We start from the raw sequence: 14104 nt of genomic DNA, 5'->3' as shown, positions 1-14104 counted from the left end.
TAATATCCTCATTTTTAATATGATATTGCCATTGATTCCATCTGTTCACGCCTCTAATCTTTCTCGGGACTCTCATATCTGTGGTCTCTAGTCTTTGGTCAAGTGTTTTACTTCTGACCCAGCTCTCAGATCCATAAGTTAAAACTGGTTTGAACACTGTCTTGTAGACAGCTAATTTAGTGTTCCGACTAATTTCTTTTTTATTCGATATGAATTTATTCAATTGACTTCCCACCATACCAGCTTTGCTGATTCTGTTGTCTATTTCTATATTTAATTTACCATCTTCAGTAAAAATCGTGCCTAAGTAGCTGAAATGTTTTACTTGTTCCAGAGGTTCTCCATTCACAACACAGTTGACATTTTCAATGATTCTGCCTATTTTCATTGTCTTTGTCTTTTTATTGCTGACCTTCATACCATATCTATTACAACAGCTATTCAATTTAGTCAGAGAATCTTGCAGACTTGTAGCGGATTTATTTAGATGTATAACATCATCCGCATAAAGCAAAGAGCTGACATTAACATCTCCAATTTTGATATCAGGTTTAATACCACATTCCTTCATAATGTGATCCATATAGATAATGAATAACAGAGGGGATAATGTACATCCTTGTCTCACACCAGATTTAACATTAAACCATCTTCCTGTACTTCCTTCAATTCTAACTGCTGACTTACAACTCAAATAAAGACTAAGTATTGCTTGATATAATGCCCCATTGACACCATATAACTGCAGCGTATTGAATAGCTTCTCTCTTGGCACCTTGTCATATGCCTTTTCCAAATAGACAAAACTTAAATAGAGATCTTTGTTATATTTCCATGCTTTCTCGACTATTTATCGTAAAGTGAAGATCTGATCCTGACAGCCTCTATTTGGCCTGAATCCAGCTTGTTCTTCTCCACAATTCAACCGTTTCTCAAGTATACTTGCATAGATCTTGCCAGGAACACTCAGTAGGGAAATACCTCTGTAATTCTCACATTCAGTTTTATTTCCCTTTTTATATATGGGTACTATGAGAGCTCTCCTCCAATCATCAGGAATTCATCCCTCTGTCCAGGCTTTCTGAACTATGCAGTGCAGCCACTGTAAGACTCTTATACCACCATGCTTCAGCATTTCTGGTCGAATATCATCTACTCCTGCTGCCTTTCCACATTTCAAGCCTCTGATGGCTTTTTCTACTTCAAGTATGGATATGTAATCCTGACTGCATGCCTGGTAAGTGTTTTTTATCACTGTGCTGTCATCACTGCTTGTTTCATTTAGCAGTTTTTCAAAGTAATTACTCCATACTTCAAGGATATCTTTTTCTCCTGTTTTCATGTCACCTTTATCATCTCTAATTCCTTTTACAGCACTCTTTCCTCCATTCCTAAGTTTCTTCAACAACCTCCAGAATATTTTGCCACCTTCTTGATATTTATTTTCTATATTCTTGCCAAAGTCCTCCCATGACTTTTGTTTAGCTAGTTTTACACACTGTTTAGCTTTCTTACATTTGTCTCTGTATTCTGTAAGAGTAAAAGCTGACTTATTTGCCAGGAACTTTTGATATGCTTTCTTCTTTTCCTTCACTGCCTCTTTAACTTCCTGTGTCCACCAGGGAGTTCTGATTTTTTTATCCTTGCACACAACCTCACCACATGCCTCTCTGGCAGAATCAATCAATGTTTTCTTCAGAGTTTGCCAATGAATCTCCAAGGTTTGATTCCTGTTCTCAAACTCTTTCATTTTTTCTTCAATAATCTTTGTGTATTTTAGTCTACAGTTCACATCTGAGAGCCACTCAACTTTTATTTGCTTTAAAACTTTCTTACATGTTATCCTTTTCAATATGAAATTCAATTTTATCATGCTCAAGACTAAATAATGATCACTTCCAATTTCAAATCCTCTGTACACTCTGGTGTCCTGCACCAGGGAGAAAACATCACTATCAACAATAACATAGTCAATGAGACTTTTCTTATTCCTAGCCTCTTCTCTCCATGTGAATTTGTGCACATTTTTATGTTGGAACATGGTGTTAGTAATAACCAGTCCATGTCCTGAGCAGAAATCCAACAGATATTTGCCATTATTATTAGCTTTGCTCTTTTCTCCAAATTTTTCCAAAATATTTTTGTATGTCTCACAATCATTTCCTACTCTGCTATTTAGATCCCCAACAAGGACCAACTTTTCCTTTTTCATTTTGTCAGTTGCTTTTTCTAAAGCCTCAAAAATTTCCTCCACTTCTACCTTAGTAGAACCTTCTTTGGGATCATTGGCACAAATAAGTCTCATTGTCCAGTTCCCCATTCTCATATTTGCCCACATTACTCTACTTGAGACTGACTGCCATTCAAGAAGATTAGCCTCGTATTTTGTGTTGAATACTATGGCTACTCCTTCTTTTCCTTGATTGTCATCGCCTGAATATAACATTTTGTATTTATTGCTCAGAAAGATCTCACCAGTTTTTGTCTTTTTTGTTTCAGTCACCCCTATTATGTCGATCTGGTACTTATCTAATTCCTCAGCTAGCTCCATTTCTTTGCCATTCAGGCTTCTTACATTGATAGTACCGATCTTTAACTCTGGTGATGTTGAGTTGGGGTTTGTTTTCAGATTTGTTCCAGTAGCTGACTTTTCGCTGTTCACCCTGGTTCCCTGGTAAAAACAACGGGGGCCTTGTTTAACCGGGCGACGCCCCAGCCGGCATGAAATTTTGTCATGTTGTACCATTATTTTCTATTTTGGTTTAACCAATAATAATACAATTTGGTCGGCTAAATCCCAAATTGCCAGCCCATCCTCGTTCGTTCAGTATCAAAGTAGATACCCAACAGGGTGCACCACGAGAAGGTGAGGATTGGACATTAGGTCAGAAGCCCTGGTCGGTTCTCCGCATTCCTTTAAAGGCTATGTGGAAGTCTCCTCTCAGTTATACAGCTTTGACCCTTAAGCACCCCCTGCGAGGACTTGAAAATTATAATAAAACTGGGGATACTAGAAACACCTTTCAAATGATAAATTATATCTGTCGCCATAAAGCAAAAAGAAGTAGAAATATTGTCACACATGACAAAAACGTTCGTATTTACTGATAGACAGCTATCAGTAAATTCGAACTTGATGAAAGAATGGAGAAACTAATTTCAAGAATTACTGAATGTTGATAATCCCCAACATTCAAGTCAGCTTACGGTCCTGCATCTAACCACCACTCTACCAATAAATTGTGAAGACTTCACTGAAAAGGAACTAAAAATAGTCATAGATCAAACCAAAGCAGGAAAGTCCCCAGGAATTGACAGAATTACAGCAGAAGCTTTCAAAAATGCTGGGTATAATACATATTCCAATCTCCTTGCCATAATGAATCAAGCTTTAAACACTGGAATAATACCTCAACAATGGAAACAAGGCCTTATTGTTCCTATACCCAAAAGGGGCAGTCTCAATAGAATGGATAACTACAGAGGTATTACTTTGCTATCAACCACAGTTAAAATCTACAATAGGATGATACTCAATAGAATAGAACCTTACTTAACATCACTTTTAAGAAAAAACCAAGCTGGATTTTTAAAAAAACGATGTACAGTAGAACAGATACATTGCATCAGAAGAATCATAGAAGGTTCACGTGATAAAAACTTAACACTCATTTTAACCTTTATAGACTTCAAAAAAGCCTTTGACTCCATTAATAGAGAAGCAATGTTTAAAATACTCAGCTTCTGTGGTCTACCCTCAAAACTCATACAAGCAATCTTGGCGCCTTATAAAGAATACAGTGCTACAGTAATCTTTAAAACAGAAACATCTGAATCATTTCCAGTGACAAGGAGTCCTGCAAGGTGATGTACGAGCACCTTATTTGTTTTTAATATGCTTGGACTACATCTTCCAGACCATCAACACAGAAGATCTTGGTTTTAACATTAAAATATCCACCCACATCATGCAAATAACTGATTTTAGCTTTACTGACGATGTTATACTTATTGATACAGAACCAACAAATGCACAAAAACATCTCAGTCTACTAGAGGCACAGACTGAACATATTGGTCTGCAGATCAACATCCAAAACTCCAAAGTATTCTCAGTAGGTTGTGAAAACTTTATACTTCATATCAACAATAAACCCTTAGAAAGAGTAAAGGACTTTCAGTACTTTGGATCGTACATCAGCAATACAGAAAATGATATCAGAAAATGTAAACAGCTAGCTCTAGTCTTCTATAACAAACTCCGCCCCATCTGGAAATCATCATTAGTATCATTAAAGACAAAATTAAGACTATACCATGCAACGAGTAGAGCCATCTTCTTGTATGGTTCTCAAACCTGGACAATAAACACCAAAAAAAACTACAGATCTAATTAACTCCTTTGGAACTACATGTCTCAGACTGATCCTTGGATACACCTGGATGGATTGCATCACTAACTCTGCTGTGCTAGATCTGGCTAAGCAAGAACCACTTGTCAGTATAGTCAAAAAAACCTACAACTCAGGTGGCTTGGGCATCAACTCAGACATCCCAAAGTGTCGTCCTTTTTGAAATCCCTCATCCTGTATAAACCAGAAGATGGCAAACGCAGTAGAGGAAGACCATGCAAACAATTTTGGCAATGCATATGTGAAACCATCAGTAGGCTGAACTGCAAAACTCCATCTGACATCTACCAGTTAGCTCAAGATAGAGAGACTTGGAAGACCATAATTTGCAATATTTAATTTTTAATATAAATCTCTTTTCCCTTTTCACATTGTATCATATTGTGAATAAACTATGTATGTATGTATTATAATATGCATGCTCTTTAGGAAAGGGCTATCAGTTCAAGACATTTACCCACTTGTTATGTAGCTGGGAAAGTGAATTTTTCATAGAGGTGGCTATAGTGCAACCAACAAGAATTGAAAATTCATTCTTTGAGCTGATGATATTAGTCAGCTCTCATTACTGAGTACTGAAAGTAAAGTTTTTGTTTGTTTTCCCTTATCATATTGATGAAAGTGAACAATTAATAAGTGGTTTTATGCATATGTGAAAAAAATGCACGTAAACATCTTTTCAGCTGTGGATAGCATCCCTCACACATTAAGATCAGTGGTAGCAGAGAGAGAGAATCCGACCTCTTTACCATAAGGAAAGAAACGATGCTCATATCCTTATTTATGGAGTACATCCATAAATTTCTGTAAACATTCCTCCAAATTAAGAGATGTCTTAATCTATCTTTAGTAATTCGAGTAAGTTACAATACGATAATTTATAAATTACAGGCCCATTTTTACTTTACACATATCAGAATTTGATAATGGCTAGAATATAACAAAATGACTGATATGACATTATAATGTAGTAGATAGTACAATAAAATAAAAATGGGAAAAACCAAAATTTTACTCCAACCAGAACTTTTGTTCAAATTTCTTGAACATTATCAATGTAGCTCTTTAAAAAAAAATAATAATAATTAAGTGGGGGGATAACATTTGATCTGTAATATTAAACACAGAGCAAAATACTAATTAATAATGAGTGATATTCACCAAGATTACTTCCCAAAACCAAGAATGTTTGAGGCAGTTTCTTGTTTAAATTTAAACAAGGCAGTTTCTTGTTTAAATGAAACTGATTCTAATGAATCGTTTCATTTAAACAAGAAACTGCCTGCTTAAAATATAAAGTCTATTTTTTTCACTGGATTTCATGCCATTTTACTATCCACATGTTTATCCATAGTATGGAAGACTATAAAAACAAAAAACCTGATATGCTGCTGGATGAAGTAAAGGAAAAGGTTGATCTGTCAGAGAAATTGAAATCTGTCAGTTGAACTGTTCATAGGAACTTATCTAATTTGTAAGCAGGATGGAAAGAAACTTTCAGGTTTTTCTGTGTTCTTAGGTTCATGAATAGTTTTTCAGAATAAACATTTGACATAGAAACTGAAAATGTTCTCTTGTGGAGAATGTTGATGAAAAGATGGTAGTTATTTATTATTTAGGAAGGAAATCCAAGTTATAAACATTTACAGAGGACTAAATGTGTAGTATTTAGTTTTTGTTGTGAAAGGGCTTCAGTGGATCGTGTGTGTGTGTGTGTGTGTGTGCGCTAAGAACTAAAATGCAGTAATCCCTCAAATTATCCCACTACAGTGGGAGAGCAACTTTCCAGTTGAATTATCTGAGGGGCTGAATAACTAAAGGTACAATTGCATGGTGTTATACTTCTGTCAAATCATTTCACACAGTAACCCATTCAAGGTTGGTTAAGTGAAGAACACCGTAATAAAATTTTTCATGAAGTTATTCATTTCTGTTATTTATGGCAAACCATGCTTTTAACAGAGCATTCAGATTGATCATCAATGACTCTCACTTATACTATTCTCTAATGCACATTTATTCAGTTTTCCTTTAGATGTCTTCTGTGGTTATTGTCAAGCTTAATTGCATCTATCATTGTTACACTTCTTAAAATTTGTACTAAAGTTATTTTATAATAAGGTTTGTACTAAAGTTATTTATTAAGACAAGACATTCAGTTAGGTTCATGAAATACCTGTTTCACATCATCATGAAGTAAAAAAATAATCATCAAATTCCTGCCAGTACCCTCAAGGGGTGTACAGGATATGATAGTACTACATGAAAAAAATTACATCATTACTAACTTGTTATCTACAATTTTCCTCCAAATCAGTCTGTTACTTGTCAAGGCTCCAACGTTATCAGATCTTATATTTCTATCGTCTAAGGCACTTTGTACCGTATCAATCCACCTATATCTTGGTCTTCCTCTGGGTCGTTTTGCTGCCAACCTGGCAGAGAACACTTGTTTTGCTAATCTTTCTTCGCCCATTCTGTTTAAGTGACCATACCACCTGAGATTAGCTCTGCTAACGCATTCCTGGATGTTGACAATGTCAAGTTCTTTCCTAATATCCTCATTTTTAATATGATATTGCCATTGATGCCATCTGTTCATGCCTATAATCTTTCTCAGGACTCCCATATCTGCGGTCTCTAGTCTTTGGTCAAGTGTTTTACTTCTGACCCAGCTCTCAGATCCATAAGTTAAAACTGGTTTGAACACTGTCTTGTAGACAGCTAATTTAGTGTTCCGACCAATTTCTTTTTTATTCGATATGAATTTATTCAATTGACTTCCCACCAAACCAGCTTTGCTGATTCTGTTGTCTATTTCTATATTTAATTTACCATCTTCAGTAAAAATCGTGCCTAAGTAGCTGAAATGTTTTACTTGTTCCACAGGTTCTCCATTCACAACACAGTTGACATTTTCAATGATTCTGCCTATTTTCATTGTCTTTGTCTTTTTATTGCTGACCTTCATACCATATCTATTACAACAGCTATTCAATTTATCCAGAGAATCTTGCAGACTTCTAGCAGATTTATTGATAAGTATAACATCATCTGCATAAAGCAAAGAGCTGACATTAACATCTCCAATTTTGATATCATGTTTAATACCACTTTCCTTCATAATGCGATCCATATAGATAATGAATAACAGAGGGGATAATGTGCATCCTTGTCTCACACCAGATTTAACATTAAACCATCTTCCTGTACTTCCTTCAATTCTAACTGCTGACTTACAACTCAAATAAAGACTAAGTATTGCTTGATATAATGCCCCATTGACACCATATAACTGTAGCGTATTGAATAGCTTCTCTCTTGGCACCTTGTCATATGTCTTTTCCAAATCAACAAAATTTAAATACAGATTTCTGTTATGTTCCCATGCTTTCTCGACTATTTGTCGTAAAGTGAAGATCTGATCCTGACACCCTCTATTTGGCCTGAATCCAGCTTGTTCTTCACCAAGCTTTTCTTCCACAATTCAACCGTTTCTCAAGTATACTTGCATAGATCTTGCCAGGATCACTCAGTAGGGAAATACCTCTGTAATTCTCACGTTCAGTTTTATTTCCCTTTTTATATATGGGTACTATGAGAGCTCTACTCCAATCATCGGGAATTCGTCCCTCTGTCCAGGCTTTCTGAACTATGCAGTGCAGCCACTATAATTTTAATACCTCCATACTTCAGCATTTCTGGTCGAATATCATCTACTCCTGCTGCCTTTCCACATTTCAAGCCTTTGATGGCTTTTTCTACTTCAAGTATGGATATGTATTCCTGACTGCATGCCTGGTCAGTGTTTTTTTACCACATCTCTAACTCCTTTTACAGCACTCTTTCCTCCATTCCTAAGCTTCTTCAACAACCTCCAGAATATTTTGCCACCTTCTTGATATTTATTTTCTATATTCTTGCCAAAGTCCCCCCATCACTTTTATTTAGCTAGTTTTACATGGTGTTTAGCATTCTTGCATTTGTCTCTGTATTCTCTAAGAGCACAAGCTGACTTATTTGAGAGGAATTTTGATATGCTTTCTTCTTTTCCTTCACTGCCTCTTTAACTTCCTGTGTCCACCAGGGAGTTCTGATTTTTTTATCCTTGCAGACAACCTCACCACGTGCCTCTCTGGCAGAATCAATCAATGTTTTTTTCGGAGTTTGCCATTGAATCTCCAAGGTTTGATTCCTGTTCTCAAACTCTTTCATTTTTTCTTCAATAATCTTTGTGTATTTTAGTCTACAGTTCACATCTGAGAGCTGCTCAACTTTTATTCGCTTTAAAACTTTCTTACATGTTTTTCTTTTCAATATGAAATTCAATTTTATCCTGCTCAAGACTAAATTGTGATCACTTCCAATTTCAAATCCTCTGTACACTCTGGTGTCCTGCACTAGGGAGAAAACATCACTATCAACAATAACATAGTCAATGAGACCTTTCTTATTCCTTGCCTCTTCTCTCCATGTGAATTTGTGCACATTTTTATGTTGCAACATGGTGTTAGTAATAACCAGTCCATCTCCTGAGCAGAAATCCAACAGATATTTGCCATTATTATTAGCTTTGCTCTTTTCTCCGAATTTTCCCAAAATATTTTTGTATGTCTCACAATCATTTCCTACTCTGCTATTCAGATCCCAAACAAGGACCAACTTTTCCTTTTTCATTGTGTCAGTTGCTTTTTCTAAAACCTCAAAAAATTCCTCCACTTTTACCTTTGTAGAACCTTCTGTGGGACCATAGGCACAAATAAGTCTCATTGTCCAGTTCCCCATTCTCATATTTTCCCACATTACTCTACTTGAGACGGACTGCCATTCAAGAAGACTAGCCTCGTATTTTGTGTTGAATACTATGGCTACTCCTTCTTTTCCTTGATTGTCATTGCCTGAATATAACATTTTGTATTTATTGCTCAGAAAGATCTCACCAGTTTTTGTCTTTTTTGTTTCAGTCATCCCTATTATGTCGATCTGGTACTTATCTAATTCCTCAGCTAGCTCCATTTCTTTGCCATTCAGGCTTCTTATGTTGATAGTACTGATCTTTAACTCTGGTGATGTTGAATTGGGGTTTGTTTTCAGATTTGTTCCAGTAGCTGACTTTTCGCTGTTCACCCTGTTTCCCTGGCGAAAGCAATGGGGGCCTTGTTTAACCGGGCAATGCTCCAGCCGGCATGGAATTTTATCATGTTGTACCATCATTTTTTATTTTGGTTTAACCAATAATAATACAATTTGGTCGGCTAAATCCCAAATTGCCAGCCCATCCTCGTTCGTTCAGTATCAAAGTAGATACCCAACAGGGTGCACCACGAGAAGGTGAGGATTGGACATTAGGTCAGAAGCCCTGGTCGGTTCTTCGCATTCCTTTAAAGGCTATGTGGAGGTGTCCTCTCAGTTATACAGCTTTGACCCTTAAGCACACTGAGGTAAAAAAAGTGAATGAAAATGAAATGAAAAAAAAATATGTTGAACTCTTGACTTACTCTCATAATACTAGTACATAAGATTATTGTTTTAAAAAAAAAAAGTGGTTATGGTAAATTTTTACTAAATTGAAAAATGGATAATATCCATGAAAGGCTAAATGTAAATATAATCATTTTTCAGGTTTTATAATTAGCTCACTTTGGTTGTAAAGAACTTAGTTGAATCCATCTGGAATGTGAATAAACTGTACAAGCTCTTCTCAACTAAAGATGATTATCTGTAGTATTTCACCTATTTCAAAATACCAAAGGAAAATATATAAGATAATTATCTATTTAGCTGTTAATATTTTACTGGCTTTATACCGAACATCTCCAGAGTACAAATTATTTTTGTGCTTGCAAACATGAATATAAACAATCAGCTATTAGTGAAACAATTTAAAATTGTAGTGAACAAACAAAAAGTACCCAAGTTCTAATTTGTCACCCTGGGCTATTGGATGTAAAAAAAAAATAAATAAATAAAAGTTGAATGCAATTATGCTGCCAATATTTTCCCATCTTAGAACAGTTGGTACTAAAGTTTAGTTATTTATTAAGACACTTAACTAGGTTCATGAAATCCCTGTTTTACATCATCATGAGGTGAAAAAGTGAATAAAAAAAATTAGATTATAAATGTATCAATAATATACTGCTCAAAACAATTAGGGAATATTTTGGTTTTCTTGTAAATTATAAACTTATAAAAAGAATTTACAAATGTAACACATTTATTTTAAAATATTCTTAACATACACATCAGTGGTAGAGCATGCAACTGCATACAAAATTATGTTAAGACTTGTCGAAACATGTCTTAGCTGTATTAGCATGTGGGGGGGGGGAAGGTATAAAAGCGTGGCTTGTTGTGCTCACTTCCACAGTGCATAATTATCACTTCAATTGTAAAACTTGTGTACCACCACCCATTATTTTGTTAAAAATGGCAGAGCAATATGATATCCTGGAATCCATGGCTTGGAGAGCCATTGGTTGATTAGAAGCCGGACAAACACAGCAAGTTGTTGCTTAAGCATGTTGTGTATATCAAAGCATAATTTCGTGACTTTGGAATCACTTTCTGGAGGTTGGAAATGTTTGCCGAAGACAAGGTCAATGTTGCCCATCATCACCATCTCCAACAGACGATCAATATTTGTCATCACTTGCCAGAAGAAATCTAACATTTAACGCAACACAACTTCGAAGTGAACTTGCTGCAGCAATGGGGGGGGGGATTGGTATTGATACAGACAGTAAGAAATCGTCTTCATGCCATAGATTTATATGCTCGAAGACCAATGGTTTACATTCCACTTACTGCAAATCACAAAAGACCTGAAGAATTTAGGCACAGGAACACCGCAATTGAACAAATGTGGATTGAACTCATGTACTTTTTAGTGAAGTCCAAGTTCAGTCTGCAACCAGATAACCGATGTATCTTGATATGGCGTGAAAGTGGAACAAGAAATAATCCACAGTTTGTTCGTGAAAGACCCCAACATCAAGGTGGGAGTTTGATGGTATGGGCTGGAAATAAGTATAGGTGGCCATACTGGTCTCTGTTCCTTAACAGCCCAAAGGTATCGCAGTGAGATTTTGGAACCTATATTTGTCCATGTGCTGCTGCAATTGGCCAAGAATTCATTTTTATGGATGACAATGCTCGTCCACACCATGTGCAAATTTGGTACAAGAGTGGTTTGAGGAAGAAGGTATTGAACAAATGGACTGGCCTGCCTGGTCACAGGATTGTAATCCAATCAGACATGCCTGGGATGCTTTAGGTAGGCGTGTTTCTGCTTGACTGGTGCCACCATGATCACTTCAAGAGCTCGAAATCACTCTCACAGAAGAGCGGGGAAATATCCCACAAGAAGTGTTTGGTCATCTTATCTAGTCCATGCAATCAAGATGTACCATTGTTTTGGCTATTCTTGTTGTTCTTATTAAAAATATTTCACGCTAAAATGTATAATTTGTTAAATTTGTAATAAATATTGATTATTTAAACAATATCTCATCAATTATACCCTGTCCATAAGTAAGATATATTTATTCATGTATAAAGTACCCAATAGTTATAATTATATGACAGAAACTAAAATATCCCCTAATTGTTTTGAACAGTGTAGTATTCTATTTGAAAACAAGAATAACATGAAATTCTTGCATGCACTATGTGGACATTTTATTGTTGGCATTCTGCACACCACTGGCATCTCTATGCATTGCTTGTTTAATGAGAGAGAGAGGTCCAGACTTGATGTAAAATCATAAGTTTCCTGGAAACATGGTGTTTTTTCATTTCAGTCTACTCTTTGAATATTACCTAAATTGTGTTAAGGTACATTGATGACATTTTCATCATTTTGCTCAACTCCATTAACCAACTGGAAGAATTTATCTCGTACCTTAATAATATTCACCCTTAGAAGAAATTCACTTTTGAGTTGGAAATCAACATCTTGTTTCTTGTAAACCAATTACTTGGTTTAATGAGAGAATATCCATGAATATAAACAAAAAGAGACCAGGTACTGGATTATCTTGGTTTCATTCTTCCAAAGAATGGCTTCAACAGATCGTGGATCAATAAAATCCTACATCAACCACCTTAGACAGCTAGATGAACATAAAAAAACAAGATTTCAGTGGATCACTAATTCTCCATTACATACACAGTTGTCACAGGGAGGATTTCAAAATTACTGTGGCAATAAGGTATAAAGGTTGCCTCTAACCCCCCCCCTCCCTTTAACAAGGGATAGGAGAAGATCTATCTCCTTAGGCCTCCAGAACCTCCCCATTCACTACTTAAGAATCTGGGCATCTACAAGATTAACTGTTCCTGCTAGTTGTATTATGTCAGATGAGATACACATATCCAAAACATTTCAAGAATGTAGAAAATAAGAAAGTATAAATTAAGATTGGCATTATATACAGCAGATAACAAACATCAAGTAATGTGCCAGGAAAGTGAGATGATCCACATAGATTACGATTTCTACTCAAAAGCATAAGTCATCTGTAATGATAACTGAGCGATAGGGCAGTGAAACAAGACATGATTTTATATCAAGTCTAGGCCTGTCATTAAACAAGCAACACACAAGATGTTAGTAACATGCAGAATGCCAACAACCATCAAATGTCCATATAGCACATGAGAGCATTCCAATGTTATTCTGGTTTTTAAAGAGTTTACTGTGATCGATACCAGTGGTTTGTAACCTAATTTTTTATTTTGTTCACTTTTTATTTCCTGATGGAAACAGGAATTTCATAAAACTAATTGAATGTCTTAATCACATTATGTCCTTTTCCCATAGAGGTTTACGTATCAAAAAAAAAAAAAAAGTTTAGATATTTTAAGTTTGATTTTGTCTTAAAATAATTGTCTCCCAGGTTTTTTTTGTAAATTAATACCACTGTACTTGTTATGGTTTTGGCAGCAAAGAAATGTTTAATTGTTGCTGCTGACTCTGGAAACAGGTTCTCTGACTTGTAATGGCCTCTATATAGCACTTTAATTTTCTTCCTTCAATCCTGTGGAATGGGTAGATCTGGAATACAGTTACATAAGACCAGCTCTAACTTGTTCTTAATACTAAACTTCTTTTTAGCAAACAGTAGAGGCATCAGATTATGACTTGAGTTCTCTCCATTTGTTCATTACAAATTTAAATTGTTTCTACAAAATAACATTGTTAATGCATGCATAGTGGAAGATGCTAGGCACAAAACCAGTGAATTAGCACTTAAATATCTTATTTATGCTTATTTCATTTCCTTAGCATTGTGAATTAATCTACAGAACTGTAGATGAACGACAAACACCTAAGCTGATCTACATGTCCAACTGTTAACTGCCCTGCCAAGGCATTAATTTTTTTATATTATGCCATATTACTAAGCTGTGGTATGTAATTGAGCTAAACATGTTAAGAGGAATAAAAGCATCTCATGTGGTGCTTTCGTTCCAGTTTTTTTTTTTCTTTTTTTAGTTATTGCATGATATCTGATCTGATGTGAATTAGATTCCTTTTCTAAATATTTTGAAGTCTTATTTCACAGAACAAAAATACCTAAATACCAAAATAGGCATACAGTGTTTTTACTCAGTCTGCCTTACAGTTGATGTGAATGTGGAAAACTATTGCATTATTCCCCTGGCCACACTTGTGCAGAATTTTTGAA

General features: G+C 35.5%; 1 protein-coding gene across 1 annotated transcript in view; it reads left to right on the top strand.

Annotated features, from left to right (window-relative positions):
- The window catches only part of LOC150095385 (glucosidase 2 subunit beta-like), a 162255-nt gene that overhangs the window by 105534 nt on the left and 42617 nt on the right, over positions 1 to 14104 (top strand). The gene's annotated exons all lie outside the window — the stretch shown is intronic.

Source organism: Typopeltis vanoorti, chromosome 20 (genome assembly GCF_054136105.1).
Source record: "Typopeltis vanoorti isolate ZY-2024b chromosome 20, IOZ_Tvanoo_1.0, whole genome shotgun sequence".
NCBI classification, from domain to species: Eukaryota; Metazoa; Arthropoda; class Arachnida; order Uropygi; family Thelyphonidae; genus Typopeltis; species Typopeltis vanoorti.
Note: the sequence above shows the minus strand (reverse complement) of the source record. Positions and strands in the feature narration are given on the sequence as shown.